Source organism: Gracilinanus agilis, chromosome 1 (assembly GCF_016433145.1).
Source record: "Gracilinanus agilis isolate LMUSP501 chromosome 1, AgileGrace, whole genome shotgun sequence".
In the NCBI taxonomy this organism is placed as follows: Eukaryota; Metazoa; Chordata; class Mammalia; order Didelphimorphia; family Didelphidae; genus Gracilinanus; species Gracilinanus agilis.
This window is the reverse complement of record NC_058130.1, coordinates 790,890,190-790,905,768: the sequence shown is the minus strand read 5'-3', so window position 1 is coordinate 790,905,768 and position 15,579 is coordinate 790,890,190. Positions and strand designations below refer to the sequence as shown.

The 15,579-nt window shown below is 35.5% G+C and overlaps 1 pseudogene; it reads right to left on the bottom strand.

Moving 5' to 3' along the window:
* Nucleotides 1–7,938, bottom strand: part of LOC123230496 — a 92,114-nt pseudogene extending 84,176 nt beyond the window's left edge.
* Between the last annotated feature and the right edge of the window lie 7,641 nt (nucleotides 7,939–15,579).

Here is a 15,579-nt window from a genome sequence, read left to right as displayed (position 1 = left end):
ACCCAGTGTTCTATCCACTGTACCACCTAACTGTTTATTTACATGTCTTCAGTAAAGTCCTAATCCAAGTTCTACTTTGTGTTGTGAAAGTACCTATCAGTTCTTAAAGGCTATGCAAGTACAAATTTGGGCAGATTCTAACACACTGGAAAAGGTCTTGTGATAAGAGGCAGTATGGTGTGGTAGATAAAGTGCCAGACTACCAGTGAGCAGTCTCCTAGTTCATTCCTACTTTCATACTCTTACTATCTGTGTGACTCAGGGCAAGTTATTTAATCCCCTAAAGTCTCAGTTTTCTTATCTGTAGAATGACAGTATTATACTTGATTACTTCTACTGTCCTTTCCATTTCTAAAATCTATGCTATCTGAAAGGCATTTACTATAAATCCAGTGATAGAACATGTATTTTTCATTCAAGAACCAGCCTAGCTAAGTTCTTAGAACCTCATGAGCCTGTTGACTAAAAATGGATGAACTTTTTGTCCATAACAACTGCTGAAGACAATTTAATTAATTATACTGGCAATATAATCTGCACTGAATTGGGCAGGAAATATTATCCCAGTATTACAGATCTTTTAAATACTGGGAAAAAATGATTCTATCCTTTCTGTATCAAAGGATTGTTGTAAAGACAGGATTGTGTAAACTCTTTGAGTGATACAGCATCTTAAGTTTTGCAAAACACTTTATCAATATGATTCTATTTTATCCTCGTAGCAACCCTGGGACACATGTTCTTATCCTCAATTTGAGGATAAGGAAACAGAGGTAGGTAAGTAATAAGTGGCTGAGGCCAGATTTGAATTTAGTCTTCCCAAGCCATTTCTAGCATACTTGACTGTAACACACATGGTTGCCTTTAAAAATCCCGAGCTATTAAAATTTCAGAAGTTTCTACTATGACATCCATGCTGCTTCATCTGCAAAGAGATACATTATATGGCAACAAGGGTAGTGAAGGAGGGAGAATGCAAAGGCCTTTGAGTACACACAGAGAATCAGGAAGCAGGGAGTGAGTATAAGGAAGGATGATACATTGAAGGACTGGAAGGCATGAAACACAATATTCTGGAAAGCAAGAGAACTGGGTCTACAACCAAGAATCAACTATCCAGCAAGACTAACTATATTATTGCAGGGGAAAGTATGGTTGTTCACTAAAATTGAGGACCTCTAAACATTCATGAAGAAAAAACCAGACCTAAACAGAGTTTGCTGCCCCAACACAGAACTCAAGAGAATCAACATAAGGTAATTAAGAGAATGGGGAGAGGAGAAAAAAAATTATTATCTTTAAGGGACACAACAAATTCAATCCATTTATATCCCAAGAAGAAAAGAAGGTATTGGCAAATATTAAAAATTATTATTACCAACAGGGTAACTAGAAGAAGTTTACATAGAGGAAACAGGGTTAAACTGTATAGGATGAAATGTCAAGAGATATATAAATATATGTGTATGTATGTATGTATGTATGTATGTGTGTATGTATATATACAAAACTGAGGGGGGGCAAGAAGATAATAATAAGAAAAATAGGAAAGGAAACAAAAAGGAATAAATTTATATTCCATGAAGAAGCATGTGGGATCTACAGGGAAAAATAACAATACACTGTAATGGTAAAGAGGTTAGAGAGAGGTAATATTCAATACTTCAGTGTATTGAAATCAACTTAGAGAAGAACAATCAGATCCATAGGAGCAGAAAATTGATTCACACCCTATAGAGAAGTAGAAGGGAAACAAAAGGACTGGTGTGGAGGGAAGCAATACTACGGAAGGAGAGGGCTTCAGGGGGAGCGCTGTGTGGCTTTAAAGAACAATAAGAGGGGAAAAAGAAGGGAGGGGGAGAAAGGGAAGTACAACAAGGGAAGGGATGATAAGAACTGATTAAAAACAAAACACTGGTATAGAAGGAAACAGTGAAAGAAGAAAGGACAGGACTAGGAGAGAGAATCAAAATGTCTGGGAATGCACAGTTGATAATTATAACTCTGAATGTGAATGGGATGAACTCGCCAATAAAATGGATGCAAATAGCAGAGTGGATTAGAAACCCAAACCCAACCATATGTTGTCTACAAGAAACACACATTAGGCAGAGAGACATACATAGAGTGAAAATGAGAGGATGGAGCAAAACCTTTTGGGCTTCAAATGAGAAAAAGAAGGCAGGGGTGGCTATCATGATCTCTGACAGAGCCAAAGTAAAAATTGATAAGGTTAAAAGAGATACGGAAGGTAACTACATCCTAATAAAAGGCAGTATAAACAATGAAGAAATATGAGTACTCAATATGTATGCACCTAACAGTATAACTTCCAAATTTCTAAAGGAGAAGCTAGTGGAGCTCAAGGAGGAAATAGATAGCAAAACCATACTAGTGGGGGACCTCAAATTTCCCCTATCAGATCTATATAAATCAAACCAAAAAATAAATAAGAAAGAGATAAGAGAGGTGAATGAAACCCTAGAAAAATTAGAGTTAATAGATATATGGAGATAAATAAATAGAGACAAAAAGGAATACCATTTCTTTTAAGCAGCACATGGAACATTCACAAAGGATGACCATGTAATAGGGCATAGAAATATGGCAAATAAATGCAAAAAAACAGAAATAATAAATGTAAGCTTCTCAGGTCATAATGCAATAAAATAGTTATTAGTAAGAATACATGGAGTGGCAAACCAAAAACTAATTGGAAATTAAATAATATGATTCTCCAAAATAATTTAGTGAAAGAACAAATCACAGAAACAATTAATAATTTCATTGAAGACAATGAAAATGATAAGACATCTTACCCAAACCTATGGGATGCAGCCAAAGCAGTTCAAAGGGGAAAATTTATATCACTGAATGCATATATTAACAAATTAGGGAGGGTAGAGATTAATGAATTGGGCATGCAACTAAAAAAATTAGAAAATGAACAAATTAAAAATCCTCAGATGAAAACTAAATTAGAAATACTAAAAATCAAAGGAGAAATTAATAAAATCGAAAGAGAAAGAACTATTGAATTAATGAATAAGACTAGAAGCTGGTATTTTGAAAAAACAGTTAAGATAGACAAAGTACTGGTTAATCTAATTTAAAAAAGGAAAGAAGGAAACCAAATTAATAGTATCAAAAATGAAAAGGGAGACCTCACCTCTAATGAAGAGGAAATTAAGGCAATCATTAAAAACTACTTTGCCCAATTATATTGAATAAATTTGCAAAAATATAAATTGCCTAGATTAACAGCAGAATAAATAGAATACTTAAATAATCCAATATCAGAAAATGAATTTGAACAGGCCATTAAAGACCTCCCTAAGAATAAATCACCAGGGCCTGATGGATTCACAAGTGAATTCTATCAAACATTCAAAGAACAATTAATCCCAATACTACACAAATTATTTTACATAATAAGCAAAGAAGGAGTCTTACCAAACTCATTTTAAGACACAAATATGGTAGTGATTCAAAAGGCAGGAAGATCAAAAACAGGGAATGAAAACTACAGACCAATCTCCTTAATGAACATAGATGCAAAAATCTTATATAGAATACTAGCCAAAAGACTCCAGCAAGTGATCAAGGGTGTTATTCATCATGATCAGGTGAGATTTATACCAGGAATGCAAGGATGATTCAATATTAGGAAAACCATCCACATCATTGATCATATCAACAGTCTAACAAACAAAAATCACATGATTATCTCAATAGATGCTGAAAAGGCCTTTGACAAAATACAACACCCATTCCTACTGAAAACACTAGAAAGTATAGGAATAGAAGGTCCTTTCCTAAAAATAACAAACAGTATATATCTTAAACCATCACCAAGCATCATACGCAATGGGGATAAATTCGAAGCCTTTCTAATAAGATCAGGTGTGAAACAAGATGCCCATTATCACCTCTATTATTTAATATTGCACTAGAAACACTAGCAGTAGCAATTAGAGAAGAAAAAGAAATTGAAGGTATTAAAATAGGCAATGAGGAGACTAATCTATCACTCTTTGCAGACGATATGATGGTCTACTTAAAAATCCTAGAGAATCAACTAAAAAGCTAGTAGATATAATCAACAACTTTAGCAAAATTGCAGGATACAAAATAAATGCACACAACTCATCAGCATTTCTATTTATTTCCAACACATCACAGCAGCAAGAGGTAGAAAGAGAAACACCATTTAAAATCACCCTAGACAATATAAAATACTTAGGAATCTGTCTCCCAAAACAAACCCAGGAATTATATGAACATAACTACAAAACACTTTCCAAACAAGTAAAACTAGATCTAAACAATTGGAAAAACATTGAGTGCTGATGGGTAGGAACTGGAGGAGAGCTGAAAAAGTTACCGTTTATGATTGTGATGGAACACTACTGGCTTTAAGAAGAAATGAGCAGCATGCTTTCAGAACAAACCTAGAATGGCATGAATTGGTGCAAAGGGAAGTGAGGTAAACCATTTGTAAAACATTGCATACAGTAATATCAATATTTTAAAATAATAAACTATTGATTACAGTTATTCTTAGCAATACAAAGATCCAAGATATTTCAGAAGATCACTTGAGGAAAAAATGTTGTCCAGCTTCAGATAAAGAGTAAATCAAATAGGAATGCATATCAAAGCAGATTTAAAATTTTGTCTTAATTTTTCTTGTTTTCCCCCCTTTGGTCTATGTGAATATATTTATCATGATTTCAAATGTAAAATTTCTATCAAAATGCTTCCTTAGTCAAGGTAGAGATAAATTAGGGAGTGAAGAAAAATTTGGAACTCAACATTTTAAAAAAAGGAATGTTCAAACTTTTTTACATATAATTGAAAAAATTGAAGATATCATATATAATATATAAAAAGAAAATGAGTCACACAATTTGCCTATTTCCAAGCTCCTTTTCCATACTTTCCTTTTTCTCTTCGACAGTCATTTATTCCTCCATGTAATCCATTCCTATCATCAGAATCACCTTTGACTGGCACCTCTCCTATAATCTCTCTAATATACAATTCAAAGTCTTGTCACTTCTACATTAATAACATTTCAGATTAATTTTATCAATTTTATCTCTCTCCGTGACTCAGAGTGTCTTGCATGACCAACCTCAAACTAACCCCTCCCCAAAATTGTCCTTTTTTCTAACTTCCCTATTTCTGTTGAGGATGTGAATATTCTCCTAGTCATCTAAGTTTTACAATTTTTCATCCTACACACCCTACTGAACTACAAGTCAGGACATTTCTGTTCTCATCTTAGTTCTGCTTCCAAGGACCTGCTTGACTTAGGGAATGCTGCTGCCCAGGGTAATCTTCAGAGTCTGCTGGAGAGAGATAGGCAGTTTGTTCAAGCTTATATCTAGGATACTTAAACATGCCAAAATTTGAATAATAAAATCTATCTTCAGTCCATAGTTTGGTCATTAGTGAAGGATACTCTATGACTCTCAATACTTAGTGGTTTGCGAAAAGCACAGAAGGTAATTGATTCAGTATCCCCCAACCTGTGGAAACTTGTAGAGTTCAAGTAGGGTCCCCATCTGGATAGACAGAGCTGATGTGGCCCCTCCAATGATAGCCACAGACTTGTCCTGCCCAAAGCAGCTATAGTTAGGGATGAGCTGGCCCTGCCCAGACAACCATCTCAGGGAGCTCTCCAAGGTTCTCTCATCACTGTGGTAGGCATTGTAAACATGGAATCCTAGGGAAGAAATATTGGGCAACACATTGGGGTCCCTGTTGATTTCCTCCACAGCAAATACCAGGGCCAGAACCAGCTGGTAATTTTTGTGCAGCCACCTGAGGGATAGAGAGTAGAAAACTAAGAACAAAATAATAAAAAAAATTCATTAGACTCAGTCAACAAGCAATTTTTTAGCACTTTATATATATATATCAGGCACTGTGCATGATGCTGGGGATAAAAAGAAAAGAAACATTCCCTCCCTCAAGGATCTTCTAATTGGAAAAACAACATATGCACAAATATCTCCTTTCAGTTTTTTAAAGACCCTGTCTTTGTTTAAGACATGGCTCAAGCATAAAGTTGCAGATCTTTTTCATTAATCTTGATCTTCCCAACTTCTTGTGCTTCCATTCCAAATGATCTCAGTGTAAAGAGTACTAGACTTACAGTCAAATCCAGTTTCAGACATTTAGTAGTTTTGTGACTCTAGGCAATCAAATTAACTCCGTTTTCTCAGTTTCTTCAAATGTAAAATGAGATGGAGAAGGAAATGGCAAACCATGGCACTCCATTATCTTTGCCATATAAACCTGAAAGGGACTTGCAAAGACTGCAATACAATTAGAATCACTGAAAGTAAAATTATATTAAAACAGATTATATTCATGTAATGTACATTTTATATGAAAATATATTCCTCTTCTTTAAAATATAAGTTCCTGGTAAGTTGGGATACGTTTTTTCTTTGTGCTTATTTCCTCTCAGCTGCTTTTAGAAAGGTGCCAGGTAAATAACAGTGCTTAATAAATACTAGAATAATTAATTCTTCAGGCAAACCATTCCTTTATTATTATTCCTTTCAATTAGAATTTGGATTGTAAGGAAGTTTTGTCCCATCAACACCCTCTTCCTTGCCCTTATCTACAATTCAGTCAAAATCGATGTTTCTCAGGAACATTTAAAAACTCATTAGGTGTGGAGGGAGCAGGAGGACCCACCACTCACAGCAATCAGTGAGAACCAACTCTGAGCAAGAGGTGAAAAAGGACAGAGAATATTAAAAGAAATTCAAATAATATAATGCAATGTAATAGAGACTTTGTTTCCATATTTTGACTGCTGAATGAAGAAGGCAGATGACTGGGAAAAACAAGAAATAGAAAGTGATAATTGATAAAGTCATATAATGGTAGATACAGAATATGAAGAAACAAACTCATAGGGGAATATTTAGTAAACCATTAGCTAATTTTACAACTTTTCCCATTCTTACTCAGCTCCCATCTTCTAGCCATGTGCATATATTCACTCTAGGACTTGCAAGGTATTTCACCATGATAGTGCTGGAACACAAACATTCCTGAAGAAGGATCTGGATTTTGAATGCCAAAACTCCGGTTATTGAGTCAATTATTTTGTCCATTTAGTTTTTGCTTTTGAATTTCAACACTTTAAAATATTGCTATATTTTGTAATTTCCCAGAGGCAGTAAATGAAGAAGAAAACATTAAAATTGACCTTCCAGAAAGCTGTCAGTATTGTATGTGTTCTGAACATGACGGCAGACACTAATGAAGTACCTCTCCAAAACCTCAGGTGGTAGGTGCTATTTTACAGGGGAAGAAATTGAGACCTAAAATATTTAATAATAATAATAATAATAATAGCTAAAAGTTATATACTTAGTAAAGTGGTTTACATGTATGATCTCATTTAAGCTTCACAAAAGCCATGAGAAGTTGATACTATTATTATCTCCACTTTATAATGGAGGAAAGTGAGACTCAGTGCAGTTAATGTGGTTCTTTGAGATTTACAAAATACTTTTGATACACAATGCCATTAAATAAAACAAAAGGTAGTGCCAACTGTTTGAATCATATACCTAGATCTGGCAGAGATCCCAGAGAGAATGTGAAAGAAAAAAGGATGAAGCCCCTTCTAATGGTACTTTTTATAAATTTCACAATGAAAAGAACTTCAAGAGATAATAAGGCTGGCACTTACTTATAATCTCTACAACTCTTGTCAGGATGACTTTGAAAGAGACCTGCTCCTATGTCATTGCTCACTTCTACAGAATGCATGGGGAAAAAGCTCCCAATAATTAGGTCTCCATCTCTGGAGAGACTGGGACTATTTTTTAAGAAACAAATGGCCTTCTCTGTCTTGTGCACAGAAGGTGAGAGCTGGAGGAGCATTACCAGGAGGACAGGAATCATATGAGAAATTTGTCTCTGTATTTTGAATGGCATCGCTGTGAACATCAGTAAAGTCCCAAGCATAAAGGTAGTCAATTAGTGGTTAACCTAACACAATTTTACTTCCTTAGGGCTTGTCTTGATGGAGAAGTGTCCAGGATCTGAAAAATTACTTGTTAGTGCTAAGACCTGCAAATGCACAAATGAATATCCAGGAAGAGTTTGTTTGAGGGAGTGATGGAAGGAGGGGAGTATTTAAGCATCATCACTTCTTAGATTAGAAACTTTATTAATTCTCTTGTTTTTTTAGAGTGGACAGGTGTCTTTTCTCTGACATCAGCCTTTATCCTGCGCCAAGGAGAAGCTCTTGGGACACATCTCTACCTGAGGCATCTCCAACTCTGTCATTGAGTCCAACAGTAGAACCAAAATAGAAAGGGAAAATATGTTTTTGAATCTCTCTCCCTCTTCCAGGTAAAGCTCAAGGGGATCTGATAAACTTTGAGTTAATTAAGAAGCTTATTTTATCTGTTTGTAATATTTCTTCCTCCTCAACTGGTGACCCATGGGTGTCCCTGTATCATCAAGTGACCATATGAACTCTGAGGCTGACACAAGGTGTTTAAATCCTCAATCATGTCTGCCTCAGCTCATGCATTCAAGCATTTGTTTTTCTTATATGTTTCCTCTCCTGCAGACCTTCCTCTGAATGTGGGAAGCTTTCTTTATCATAAATCCCTCAGAGCTGTCCTGTGTCATTGCTTTCTGCTGGTACAGAAGTCCATTGCATTCAATTTTACCACAGTATATCAGTCTCTGTGTACAGTGTTCTTCTGGCTCTGCTCCTTTCGCTCTGCATCTGTTCCCGGAGGTCTCTCCAGTTCGCCTGGAACTCCTCCAGTTTATTATTCCTTTTAGCACAATAGTATTCCATCCCCCGCATATACCACAGTTTGTTCAGCCATTCCCCAATTGAAGGACATACCCTCCTTTTCCAATTTGTTGCCACCACAAAAAGCGCAGCTATAAATATTTTCTTACACGTCTGTTTATTTATGATCTATTTGGGGTACAAACCCAACAATGGTATGGCTGGCTCAAAGGGCAGGCATTCTTTTATAGCCCTTTGAGCATGATTCCAAATTGCCATCCAGAATGGTTGGATCAGTTCACAACTCCACCAGCAATACATTAATGTCCCAATTTGGCCACATCCCCTCCAACATTCATTCATTACTCTCCCCTTCTTTCATTTTAGCCAATCTGCTAGGTGTGAGGTGATACCTCAGAGTTGTTTTGGTTTGCATTTCTCTACTTATTAGAGATTTGGAACACTTTCTCATGTGCTCATTGATACTTTTGATTTCTTTACCTGAAAATTGCCTATTCATGTCTCTTGCCCATTTTTCAATTGGGGAATGGCTTGATTTTTATACAATTGATTTAACTCCTTGTATATTTGAGTAATTATACCCCTGTCAGAGTTTTTTGTTATAAAGATTTTTTCCCAATTTGTTGTTTCCCTTCTGATTTTGACTACATTGTTTTTGTTTGTACAAAAGCTTTTTAGTTTAATATAATCAAAACCATTTAATTTACATTTTGTAATTTTCTCTAACTCTTGCTTGGTTTTAAAAACTTTCCTTACCCAGAGATCAGACAGGTATACTATTTTGTGTTCACTTAACTTATTTATAGTTTCTCTTTTTATAATCAAGTCATTCACCCATTCTGAATTTATCTTGGTGTAGGGTGTGAGATGTTGATCTAAACCTAATCTCTCCCATATTGTTTTCCAAATTTCCCAGCAGTTTTTGTCAAATAGTGGATTCATGTCCCCAAAGTTGGGCTCTTTGGGTTTATCATACACTGTCTTGCTGATGTCATTAACCCCAAGTCAATTCCACTGATCCTCCTCTCTATCTCTTAACCAGCACCATATTGTTTTGATGACTGCTGCTTTATAGTATAGTCTAATATCTGGTACTGCTAGGCCACCTTCCTTCACATTTTTTTCATTATTTCCCTTGATATTCTTGATCTGTTGTTATTCCAAATGAAATTTGTTATAGTTTTTTCTAATTCAGTAAAGAAGTTTTTTGGTACCTTGATAGGTATGGCGCTAAATAGGTAAATTAATTTGGGTAGAATTGTCATTTTTATTATGTTAGCTCGTCCTACCCATGAGCAATCAATGGCTTTCCAATTGTTGAGATCCAGTTTTATTAGTTTGGAAAGTGTTTTGTAGTTGTTTTCATATAATTGCGGTGTTTGTTTTGGTAGGTAGATTCCTAAGTATTTTATATTATCTAGGGTGATTTTAAATGGTGTTTCTCTTTCTACTTCTTGCTGCTCTAGTGTGTTGGAAATGTATAGAAATGCTGATGATTTATGTGCATTTATTTTGTATCCTGCAACTTTGCTAAAGTTGTTGATTATTTCTACAAGCTTCTTAGTTGATTCTCTAGGATTTTTTAAGTAGACCATCATATCATCTGCAAAGAGTGATAGCTTAGTCTCCTCCTTGCCTATTTTGATACCTTCAATTTCTTTTTCTTCTCTAATTCCAACTGCTAGTGTTTCTAGTACTATGTTGAATAATAGAGGTGATAATGGGCATCCTTGTTTTACTCCTGATCTTATTGGGAAGGCTTCTAATTTATCCCCATTGCATATGATGTTTGTTGATGGTTTTAGGCATATACTGTTTATTAATTTTAGGAAAGGTCCTTCTATTCCTATACTTTTCAGTGTTTTCAATAGGAATGGATGCTGTATTTTGTCAAAGGCTTTTTTCAGCATCTATTGAGATAATCATGTGATTTTTGTTTGTTAGACTGTTGATATGGTCAATTCTGTGGATGGTTTTCTTAATGTTGAACCATCCTTGCATTCCTGGTATAAATCCCACCTGATCATGGTGTATGATCTTCTTAATTACTTGCTGGAGTCTCTTTGCTAGTATTCTATTTAAGATTTTTGCATCTATGTTCATTAGGGAGATTGGTCTATAGTTTTCTTTCTCTGTTTTTGATCTATCTGGCTTTGGAATCAGTACCATATTTGTGTGATAAAAGGAATTTGGAAGGACTCCTTCTTTGCTTATCATATCAAATAATTTGTATAGTATTGGGATTAGTTGCTCTTTGAATGTTTGATAGAATTCACTTGTGAATCCATCAGGTCCTGGTGATTTTTCTTAGGGAGTTCTTTGATGGCTTGTTCAATTTCTTTTTCTGATATGGGATTATTTAGGTATTCTTTTTCTTCTGCTATTAATCTAGGCAATTTATATTTTTGTAAATATTCATCCATATCTCCTAAATTGTTATATTTTTGCCATATAATTGGGCAAACTAGTTTTTCATGATTGCCTTAATTTCTCCTTCATTAGAGGTGAGGTGTCCCTTTTCATCTTTGATACTGTCAATTTGGTTTTCTTCTTTCCTTTTTTTTATTAGATTGAGCAATACTTTGTCTATTTTATCTGTTTTTTCAAAGTACCAGCTTCTAGTCTTATTTATTAATTCAATAGTTCTTTTACTTTTGATTTTATTAATTTCTCCATTAATTTTTAGTATTTCTAATTTAGTTTTCATCTGGGGATTTTTAATTTTCTCACTTTCTAATTTTTTGAGTTGCATGCCCAATTCATTAATCTCTGCCCTCCTTAATTTGTTAATATATGCACTCAAGGATATAAATTTCCCCCTGAGTACTGCCTTGGCTGCATCCCACAGAATTTGGTAGGATGTCTCATCATTGTCATTCTCTTCAATGACATTGTTGGTTGTTTCTATGATTTCTTCTTTGACTAATTGGTTTTGGAGAATCATATTGTTTAATTTCCAATTTGTTTTTGATTTGCCTATCCAGGTGCCCTTACTAATTATTATTTTTATTGCATTATGGTCTGAGAAGGCTACAGTTATTATATCTGCTTTTTTGCATTTGTTTGCAATGATTCTATGCCCTGTTATAACATGGTCAATCTTTGTGAATGTACCATGTGCAGCTGAGAAGAAGGTGTATTCCTTTTTTGTCCCTATTTATTTTTCTCCACATATCAATTTGGTCTAATTTTTCTAGGACTTCATTCACCTCTCTTACCTCTTTCTTATTTATTTTTTGGTTTGATTTATCTAGATCTGACAGAGGAATATTTAGATCTCCCACTAGTATGGTTTTACTATCTATTTCCTTCTTGAGCTCTGCCAGTTTCTCCTTTATGAATTTGGATGCTATGCCACTTGGTGCATACATAATGAGCAGTGTTATTTCCTCATTGTTTATACTGGCTTTAATCAGGATGTAATGACCTTCCCTGTCTTTTTTAATCATATCTATTTTTCCTTTGGCTTTGTCAGAAATCATAATAGCCACTCCTGTCTTCTTTTCTCATTTGATGCCCAAAAGATTTTGCTCAAGCCCTTAACCTTAAACTTGTGTGTGTCTACTGGCCTCATATGTGTTTCTTGTAGACAAGATATGGTAGGATTTTGGTTTCTGATCCACTCTGCTATTTGCTTCTGTTTTATGAGCAAGTTCATCCCATTCACATTCAGAGTTACAATTATCAGATGTGCATTCACTGACATTTTTGCATCCTCCCCTAGACCTACTCCTTCTTCTTCCACTATTTTCTTTTAAAACAGAATTTTGCTTTGAGTTGGTATCCCTTATCACCTCCCTTGATTAACTTCCATTTCTACCCCCTCCTTTGTTATTCCCCTCTTTTTATTTTTAAAGGCCTAATGAATTCCCTTCCCTTCTTTTCCCCTCCCTTTTTTGACCTCCCTACTCCCCTGATCCACTTTTTTTTATCCCTTCTGACTTTCTCAGTAGGGTTAGATAAAGTTTTTTATTCCAATGGATAATATAGCAACTCTTCCCTCTCCGGGTTGATTACACTGAGAATAATATTTAACTATTACCTCTTGATGCTCTCTTCCTCTCCTTCTTATAATAGTATTCATCCCTTCCCCTTCCCATGCCCTCTTTGTGTGTAATACAATATCCTAGTTTTCTAATTCCTTCAAGATTCTCTTGGTGTCCTCTACTATTCACCCCCCTCTTTCCCTCCCACCCATATCATCTTAGACCATTTAGTATTTCAACCTTTCCCTATGAATAATTCTTCTAATTGCTATAATAGTGAATACTATAATACTGAATAGAGTTCACTATAGAGAATTATACATAGCATTTCTCCACATAGAAATACAGATAATTAGATCTTATTGAAGCCCTTCAAGAGTCAAATTTAAAAAATTATGAGTTTTATTTCTTTCTTAAGATGGCGGCAGAGTAAGGAGCAGCAGCTTGATCTCTCCTAACCGAATCATACAGGACTCCTCAAGGGGACATAAAAAGGAATCCAGACAAACGAAGGGACCCTATGATAGGGCGCAGCATTGAAGGTACGTGGAATCGGGGCATTTCCATGCTATAAACTGGTGAAACAGCTCTCACTAAAACATGAGAGGAAGAAGCCCCTCCCCCACCCCCCACACCTCGTACAACTCAGAGGCCAGAGCACAAGAGTTAAAGCAGGTTTGGGGCACCCAATAAGTCACTGGAAGCTCCAGGGCTTGTTCCTGAGAGCAGCAAGTCTTAGGACCCCGAGAGGCTAAAGAATGCGCATAGATTTTCCTGAGCATCTGCACGAGTGAAGGCAGTGCCCTAGGCATGGACAAGGAATCTGGAGCACAAGCTTGGACCTCGAGTGGGGACCTTGTGCAGACGGGAGCATGGCTGTGGAAGTAGCACCCTGAGACTGCTGAAGGAGCCTCGAGCAGAGGGGCAGACCAGGGACAACCAGGAGGCTCGACCCCAAGGACAAGGAGACCTGAGACCTCAGAAGCTTAGAGAGTGCAGACAGACCCTGAGTGTGAGGATAATGTGCAGAAGGCACTGCTGGCCTAACAACAATGGCAAGCCAAAATCGGGAAGCCCAGAAGAGAAAGATTATCAAGAAGAACTCTGGAACACTCGACAACTTTTACACAGAGAAAATCCAGACAACAGAGAAGGGCAAACAAATAATCATATCCAAACCTTCCCCAAAACAATGAAAACTGGTCACAAGCTATTGAAAAGTTCAAATCTGACATGTTGAGAAAGATGGAAGAGATCTGGCAAGAAAATAACAGTTTAAAAGGCAGAATTTTGCAATTGGAAAGTGAGGCTCAGAAATCAAATGAACTGATAAGCAAATTGAACACCAGAAATGACCAGATTGAAAAGGAAAACCAAAAGATCACAGCCGAAAACCAAAATATTATAGCCAAAAACCAGTCGCTAAAGGCTAGAATTGAGCAATTAGAAGCTAATGATCTATCAAGACAACAAGAACAAATAAAACAAAGTCAAAAGACTGATAAAATAGAAGGAAACATGAAATATCTTAATGAGAAAGTGACAGATCTATTTCTTATCTTTCCTCTGTTTTATTAGTTCTCTCCAATTGAAAAAAAGAGAAAGGAAGAAAGAAAAAGCAAACCGTTTTAGACCTGACAGAATAATAATGCTAACTGACAATTTTGGAGCACTTTAATGTCTGCATTTTGTGAACTTTTTAAAATTAATGAGCATTTAATTTCTCTATCCTCTAAAGAAAAACCAAAAATTTAAAAAAAAACCACTTGCAATAAATATAAAGTCAACTGAAACAAATTTATATACTGACCATGTATAAAAATGAACTTCTCATTATACACCCTGAATCTATCATCTCTTCTGTCATAAGTTAGGGAAGTAGGTAACATAGTGTGTGCTTGAGAAAGTGGATGGAATCTTAGCTGATCACTCCACTGATTAATATTAAATCATTCAAAGTTGTTTGTCTTGCAAGATTGTTGTTAATGTATTATCATTCTCTTTGAATTGCATTACTCATGAGTGCCTCTCATCTCATTCTGCATCAGTTCATACATGTTGCCCTATATTTCTCTTTATCCACTTTGTCATTCCTTACATCACAATAGCAATCAATTATATTCACATGCCATCATTTATTCTATCACTCCCAAACTGATGAAAATCAACTAAATTTCTAAATTTTTTCCACCATCAAAAAGAGCTTATACAAATAATTTTGTAGATATAATAACTCTTTGTAGATATAACTCTCTTCTTATTCATTTGTCTCTTTGGAAATATTATTAGAAGGGGCTTCACTAAGTCAAACAGTATCAAATTTCATGACCTTTTGGAAGTAGTTGCAAATTCCTTTCTAGAATATCTGAACACATTCACAGCTCTACAAACAGTGCATTAATGTGCATATTTTCCTACACTCCCCGCAACAATGCTTACTTTGCAATTTGGTTATTCTTGAAAATTTGATAAGTATGAGGTGGGTTTAATGGTTTCTTTTAAATCACATTAATTTTGCAAATGTAAAGTGCTCAATAAATCACTGTCATTGAGGCTATTGTAGTATCCTCTTATTGATCTCCCTGCCTTCAGTCTCCAGACTCTGCAATCCTTTCTACTGTCAATGCCATTTTCCTCATTTTCTAAATTACTAATTACAGCATGGCCATGTCACCTCCCTGCCCAATAAATGACAGTGATTCACTATGTCCTATAGGACCAAAAAGTTGCTTTCCTTTTGGTATTTTAATGTCCTGCATAGTAAGGCCCAAATAAACTACCATC